This window comes from Lasioglossum baleicum, chromosome 1 (genome assembly GCF_051020765.1).
Source record: "Lasioglossum baleicum chromosome 1, iyLasBale1, whole genome shotgun sequence".
In the NCBI taxonomy this organism is placed as follows: Eukaryota; Metazoa; Arthropoda; class Insecta; order Hymenoptera; family Halictidae; genus Lasioglossum; species Lasioglossum baleicum.
This window is the reverse complement of record NC_134929.1, coordinates 20,031,249-20,037,248: the sequence shown is the minus strand read 5'-3', so window position 1 is coordinate 20,037,248 and position 6,000 is coordinate 20,031,249.

Sequence of the window (6,000 nt, the reverse complement as noted above, 5' to 3'; positions counted from 1 at the left end):
GTAAATAAATAATTTAAAAGAACAGTCTTAATGTTGCTACAGACGTCCTGTACGCAGTCACCATAGAAACAGTTGCGCGAACGCCTCTAGTGATATTCCACACGATTCACATCTCAATCACCTATTTTTCTAATGTAAAACTAAACGTAGAAGATACTACATAGAAAACTGAACAGAAAATGTCCGACAATACTTTTTGTTCGAGGCTCTGCTTACGAGTAAATAAACTTTGAAATTCGCGTCAGCGAGAAGTAGAGACAGCCGGTCACGATCAGACACGCTCCCACTCGACGAACTTTCGAACTCGTTTCCCTCGACAACGAAGCCCCGCAAAGAAAAACTGTGTTGCGTATTTTCGACTCGGTATTCCACGAGGAGTAATCTTACGTTGTTACCATCGCTCGATTATTATGCCTGTGTACAACGTAATCGTGTAGCTCCGAGGTAAAGCTCCGAAGTCGGCTACTCGAAAGTTCTCGCGATTCGGGGAACAGAAACACGGATCCCGGGGCGAATATTCAAGACTAAAACTGAAAATCGTGCATTGTCTGCGAGACTAATAGAGCAGAACCGGCGCCATCGAGACGTCGCATTGATCCGCGATCGGGCGGTTTCGGGGGGTTGTTGCGATCTGCCGCAGAAACGTCGTCGGTATTCACGCCAGATAAATTAACGCGTCGTGAGGCGAACAGAAAGGGAGGCTCTCTCGAGTGGATGCTGCCGCGAACAATGCCGGAGTTCCGCGAATCCATACCACCATTTGCCCGGCTCGAGTTTCCTTGTAATTACCTGTTTTGGTAGCGAGCAAATTGAATCGCGCATTCGCCTTCGTGCATGTGTAAAGTTTTCTCGAGGGACCATTCTGCCGCGAGCAGAGTAACGTGACAGCATCCGACTCTATTTGTCTCTCTCTCCTCTCTCACGTTTCCCGAGAGAAGGTTCTCTCTATTTCGAAGAAACGTCCGTCGAGCCAGGGTTGAATAATTTTTATTCCCGAACGACCCGGCCCGCGGCGCGCGGCGTTACGAGATCGATCAATTATGCGAATGACGCGCGCGTTCGAGCGGACCAAAAGGCTGCTCGATATTCAAAGCTCGCGCGCGTCCTCCTCGGCCGCGATTCCTTCGCGCCGCCGCTAAATAAAATTACCGACCCGCGAGAAACTCTTCTTGTCGCTGCTCTGTCAGCTCATTTGCAACGCGTGTTCTCTCCTGTTCGACGTAATAGCTCCTCCGCGCCACCGGTTGGAACATATTTCAACGGCATGCCCCATCCTCTCTCGCAACGAGCTCCTAACGTTTCCTCGCTGGCGAAGGTTTCGCGCGGAATACGGAAAACCGTCGAAAAAGCACCGTTTTCAACGTCAATTTGCGACCGCGTCCATTTCTCTGTTCCGACGCCACCCAGCTTACACAGGATCGAATAAATATTTCGCGGGGCAAACGCTTTGACAACCGCTCCGCTCCGAGTACCACCCTTTGCCTCCGAAAAAATTTACCGTAGATCCGTCTCTACAGTAAACGTGACCGCAATTCTGACCTTCGGAGCGCAGGCAATTCCCAGCGACAGGGCTGTAGAATCCGAAAGACTGGTAGGGAGAACGAGGATTGGGATTGGTCGCCCGTTTAGCGGTAAAGCGCCGCTGATGCCCCGATGCGTGTGGTTATCGAGTTACCCTGGCTGTAATGGTTCTTCTGAAACGTTTCCCTACAATTCTGATATCACGTTACGTTAAGCGCAACACGTAATTTATTTCTTTCTTGATTTTAGAGGTTCATTCAAAGTCTCGAGGATAAGGTTTAATTTTTTTTAAATCATACCACCCGCTTTTAAACACCCAGGATGATAGTTCCTTCCGGTAAGAATTCCTTGACTATAATTGCTCAAGCATGGGCATAGACAGATGAAACATATAAGATCGAAAGTATGAAAGCAGAATAGGTTTACCACGACTTACATTCAAACATCCTCTAGTAATTGTCATCACTAGACTGCGGATCTTTCTGCAGAACAAAAATGTTTTGCTTTGATTGTGGGAAGCAGGATTAACATAAAAACTGCAACATTACAACATTCTAGAATTTTTGTAATCTTTTACGAAATGCATAATGATCCGCAGTCTAGTCATGAAAAATGTAGAAGAACGTCACGTGAAGTGCCTTGTTTTCGCTTGTTTTCGCATGACGCGATAGCCGTGCGTTCCCACCTTAGATCTTCTGGAAAACAGCGGATTTCAGTCGTGATTCTCGCTAAATAAATGTGCCATGGAGGAATTTGCGTCGTAACAGTGTACGTCGATAAATTTAGAGAAACACAGGGCTATACGAGGGAGTGAGGAAGGGAGAAGATTTTGTCCATGGGAGATCCCTCGGTCGGAGGTCGGAGGAACCATAATAATTTATGAAGTCTTAAAGGATCCTTATCCGGAGGAAAGAGCGGGATTCACGGTATCCGAGTCGCAATTTCGAGGATGTCGATCGCACGTGACGTCTGTCGATGCTCGTGCATCCTTGATGCGCGTCTCTCTGTGCCTATTCTCGCAACACGTCCTGGGATCCCGCGTCACAACGGCTGGCAGCTGATCGATAAACTTTTGCCCGTTGTACGCGGGATATTATGCAAACCATTTTTTTTCATATCGGCGCCCGACGCTGCTCGCGTATTCACGAGGGACGACGCGCGCCGGGACCGACAGCATCGGCGTCGGTACAGCGTCGCTTTTCGTTCTTCGGGGCGTCACTTCTTCGACGAGAGAGAAAGAAGAGATCGAGCTTCCTCGCCGTGCGGAATACAAAAGGAAAACGCTCGAGAGAAATGGCGTGTGAAGACGACGCGACGCGCGCGGGAGGGAAAACTGGTGCGCGTGGAATCGATCGAGCGTGAACTCGTCGCCGAGTCGGGCCGGGCCGGCGATAGATAGATCGGTCCGTCGGGTCGGGATGATCGACGCGAGAAAAACACCAACCTGGCGGACGACGCTTAATTACTGGCCGCCGAGCTCGATTATCGTCGGCGACGATCCACCATACAAACGAGGCCGACTGTAATCGGGCAGGGGGCGGATCCAACGACACGTGACGCGCCTTGCGAAACGACGCGACGATGCGATCTTCGTTCGGAAGATTACGTCAATGTACAGGGTTCGGTGCTTCGTGGGATATGTTACGATGCGATCTGGGGCCACCAAGCCACGCCTACTCTGAGCAATTACTTGGAGAGAGAATAGGGTGCATACTTTTATCTGATAATCTGATATCGTTTTCTCTGAAATGGCATTATAAATTACTTGGGACATGAATTACCTTATGGCACAGTGATTTGGCACTGTTCAAGTCAACAGCTACGAAGCTACGCCCATTCAGAACGTCGTTATACGAAAGGTTCTCTGGTGTTATTCGATCTGAAATGTCGTCTTAGCACCGCTCGGGGTTTATTAAAATAGGAAGCTATGAAACCACGCTTACTTAGAGCACTGTGTGCAGGTAGAACGATTTAATCCATCTCCTGTTTCTCTAGTCATATTTGAAGTGAGACGTCTTCGAACAAATATGTGCAATATGTTCGGTGGAGGATTGCTCAGGTTCTACTAAAATGATTAGCCACAAAACCACACCTACTAAAGCATCGTAGCCACGCTCACTCAGATCGCCGTACAAGTACCTATACAGATCTTTCACTGCAGCATTATCATATAAGTGAGCCCGGAAGCCACGCCTACCGGACCCTCCGCACAAAACACGCCAGGCACCGTGAAATCTGTCTACATTTAATTCAACTCGTTCGGCGAACCCAGCAGAGTATCGAGAAGTATGTACTCAGCGGCTGGTTATTATCGTCGAGTACAATTTCTACGCAACATATGTACATTCTGGTCGGCGCGCAGTCAACGTGCAGGATCTGCGCCGAAATTCGGGTATTTCCCGCGAGGTCCGCGGATTCATTCGTCCCCTGGGCGAGCCGGAGCGGCGGAAGATTAATTTCACCGTGACGGATTAAAAGCCTGTCCGGTCCGGGCCTCGCTCGAATCTTGTTAATTCGAGACGGCGCGCGCGGAGCAGAGCAGCGCAGCGCAGAGCCGAATGCCCGGACCGCGCGGAGCGATCGGGAAAGGTCCTGCAACAGTGCGCGGGAGAGTTCGAGGCAGCTCGCAGCTGGTCATTGAACCCCCGTCGATTCGCCTCGCTCGCTCAGGACACCGACGCGCCAACGACAAACCGTTCCAGACGCCGTTCAACGTATCGAGAACACTACGTTTACGTACGGCGCCAGACATCGTCGTCCATCCACACGCGTCCCACATTTTCCCCGAAGGAGGAGCCAAGCCTTTCCAGAACGAGTAATTACGGTCCTCGCACCACCGGAAACGACGCGTACAACTCGCGTTGAATCGCTCTCCTCCTCCGGGAACAATATCGTTCCCAATCGGAACCAGATTTTCACCAACTCCAGAACCAGAACCAGTCGCGATACCGCCTCTAATTCCACCACTTAGATCGCGGTTAACGATTCCACTCGCGGATAATCGACGTTGGAAACCTTTACAGGGTGCGCCGTTCCCGTAAACGCCGCTGTACCAGTGGCCTCCAGTTACGCGAATAAAAAATGCGGGTGGTGATGCACACCGAGCATTTTCGCGTCTCGTTAAACTGTTGATCGTTCCACCCTCGGCTCCCGAACAATTCAATTTTGTCGAATTTTCTACTTGGCAATCTTTTTCTGTAGACTCTCTCTTAATAAACTTACACTTACACTTGCTTCCTTCTTCGTTAGACTCGTCCAATCGTCTTACGTCTTTCTTTCCAACGTTATTCGACCTGAAACGTCAGTCTAAAATAAGTATGTAAACTGATTGTTGACAGAGCCACTGGGAGCCACAAAGCCACGCCTACCCAAAGTGTATTATTCTGTTTCCCTGATGTCTGTAATATCTCTTTAGGTTAGGCATTGGCACAGACTGCCTTGTAAACATTATTCAAGCCACGCCTACTCTAGGCAACAGAACAACGTTCCCAAATACACCGAAAGTTTTCAATGCTTCATATTTCGCCCCCTCAATTTTCTCCACGAATTCGCAGCCCAGTAATCCCTCCACTGTGGCTCTAACAAACTTAATAACTGCATCGGGGCTAATTATCGAGCTACCCTCTCGTTGATAGCGTTCGCCGTGTTCGTGGGCAAGGAGGATTACAGGGTTGCTAGCCGGTCTACAAACCGAAAACAAGATCGTATCGGGCATCTGTTCGCCGACTGGCTCCCGTCAGAGGGTACGCGGTTGGTTCCAGGATCACGTTCGTCGAATTAAAATCGAATGACCAGCCAACAATGTGGCGAAAGCTCGCTCAAACTGCATTCACGACCACGAGTCTCTATTCACCGTTTCGTGTACATTGTTTCGTTTTTTAACAACGCCACGTACGGACGCCCTCGCTGCGGGCTCTCGGTTATACTATATCTCTCATTCGCGCTACATATTTCATCCTACCGCTTTGTGTGCGCTTTTATCATGTTTGCGGCCCCCGAATCCGCCACCCCTGCGGTGTGTTATCTTCCGTGGGTCACTGTGTACGCAGCAGACGTCAGAAAATTCCTTCGCTGGAACTTGTCGCAAGATTATGAGAATCCTCCGGGGATCCGGTGCTCGTTCTTTTGACTCGAAGTTCAGAGGCTGGTCTTTTTAATTACACGGTGTGCGCGCGGTGAATCGCGGACGAGGAAACAATTCTCTTCTTTACTTCCGCACCGTAAACAGCGGGGACTGTGCAACAACAGTCGCGATAATGCATTCTAAAAGCATCCTCTGACTCTGAACCGGCCACCACCACAACTTTGACTTTCTTATTTCGCAATTATTGAAATTATTAAGGATAATTTCTTACGGAATGAGTGAATACTGAATACAGCTCTTTATTCGGGAAGTTCCCAATCTGTTATTGTGTTCTAAAGACCTTTTATTTAATCCGTCGTTGTCCAATGATATCTAAATAAAAACTGAAGACAGGG